Source organism: Frankliniella occidentalis, unplaced genomic scaffold (assembly GCF_000697945.3).
Source record: "Frankliniella occidentalis isolate FOCC.00 unplaced genomic scaffold, Focc_3.1 Scaffold222, whole genome shotgun sequence".
NCBI classification, from domain to species: domain Eukaryota; kingdom Metazoa; phylum Arthropoda; class Insecta; order Thysanoptera; family Thripidae; genus Frankliniella; species Frankliniella occidentalis.
Window position 1 is genome coordinate 50,893 of NW_026267348.1, and position 1,801 is coordinate 52,693.

The 1,801-nt window shown below is 47.3% G+C and overlaps 1 protein-coding gene across 2 annotated transcripts in view; it reads left to right on the top strand.

Moving 5' to 3' along the window:
• The first annotated feature begins 29 nt into the window (after positions 1-29).
• Positions 30-1,801, top strand: part of LOC113212086 (uncharacterized) — a 61,523-nt gene continuing 59,751 nt past the window's right edge. Inside the window, exon 1 of one of the 2 annotated variants that reach the window (XM_052272734.1) lies at positions 30-272. The gene's annotated coding sequence lies outside the window, so the exon portion shown is untranslated. The remainder of the gene's footprint in view (positions 273-1,801) is intronic. The other variant, XM_052272735.1, reaches the window with a different exon arrangement.

Consider the following 1,801-nt stretch of genomic DNA (forward strand, 5'->3'; position numbering starts at 1 on the left):
CCTTCTCCACGCCTCACCTTCCACCAGGTCTATAAGACTACGGGCACCCAACACGTGGCTCCCCCTCTCCTTCCCGTTCGACTCCCCCCCCCCCCTCCCCCCACCTCTGCCGAGCGACGCGACTGCGGTGTGCGGTGGTCAGCGCAGCGCGGGCAGTCGTATCACGCCAGCCATCAGTCAGTGTCGGGCGAGCCGCTGTCGCCAGAGTGCCCAAGCTCGAGCGAGCCGTGTGAACGTGTCTGAGGGAAAGGAGGAGCTCCGCCGTCGCCAGGGTGAGTTGTCCTACGCCTGTGAATAGGAATAGACCCTTTGAACATTGTCAAAGTGAAGAAAAAGGTGAAGAACAAAGCACCGGAAACAGTTGCTGTTAATTATTACCCAAGCTTAACCAAAGCACTTGAATAAAATGTAGGTCGTATAATTTTCATATTGTTTACATTTTGAGCAAGTTTTCTAGTTTTCTTAATCGTTTCGGTTCTTTAAAGCAACTTTCCTGCCCGTTGTTCTTCATCTTGTTCTTAACTTCGCTTATGTTGAAAGGGCTACAAGGGTATTCCGCTGCAAGGCAGTAAAGCATCCCGGTTAACCTGAAATGCTAAAGAATACGGGAAAGAAGAAAACAGAAATCGCTATGCTATGCTTCAGCATGGTGACTCCCGTTTTCTTGTTCCCTGCATTCTTCTGCATCTCAGCTTTACCGGAATGCTTCATCGGAACCTAAAGAAGAAAAGCGTGACTGTCCGATCTGTTGTCTCTGGAATGTAGATAGGGTACCCCTCTAGAGCGCGGAGCGGAACTATCAAGGGGTCTTAGGCAAGTGTAAATTCCCGATCGTGCTCCAACTCGGTATATTTGCTTCTTAATCTATGTAGGTGACGAATGCCGACCAAATTTTTTCCTGAGAGTCATGTGCCGAAACCCCCTATAAAAGCGTTTAATTTCACAAAATTCAAATTTCTACTTTAGTACTAATATTAAGTAATATTCTGACTCAAAATGAGCGGGTTTGGGGGGGTAGTTCCTCTGACACTTTTCGATTTGAGGACTTGTTTCTCTGTATCAGTCCTAATGTCCCCAGAACATGTCCATGCCGTCATTCGACCCAAATTAACTACTAGGTAGATGTACGCCAGGCCACGTCTCGCGTAACAGGCTTCGCGATATCTCACGATACGCTGCGACGCGCCTGGCATACATCTACTTAGGCCTGCGGCGCTGACACCCGAGTCGGACAAAAGGCAGAGTCGTAGATAGGCCTTTGGCTCCAAAAGACACAAATTTTACCCCCAGGACTTTATTTTGACCAGTTGCCCCACCAGAGACTGTCAAATATCTGAGAAGCAACATTAAATTGGTTTGGGGTCATTTTCGTGTGGATATCGCCCTCTCGCGACTAAACGGTTAGAGATAGAGCCAAACGGACAAAATTTGGGTCCGACGGTCTCTACCTTGACGAGTTACGTCTTAGAAAGATGTAAAAAATTAAAAGATTAGAAGTACTATTTTGGGGTTTTCGTTTTTGATTTTTTAGACAGGTCAATTTTCAAGCTAGAGGGCTCAAAATCAATACAGTTCTTGCTTTTTATGCTACAAAGCTACGCTATTAATTTCAGGTACCTAGCTCAACCCGTTCTCGAGTTATCGTGTTTACAGACAGACACACAGACAGACACGAAACTTTTTGATCATCACTGGAGTAATAGGCTTCGCTATCGCTCAGCCAACAAAGGGATTTAATAGGAGAAATGTGACGTCACAGAGGGGGGGGGCGCGGAGCGGGCGGCTGGCTGGGACTAGGGAC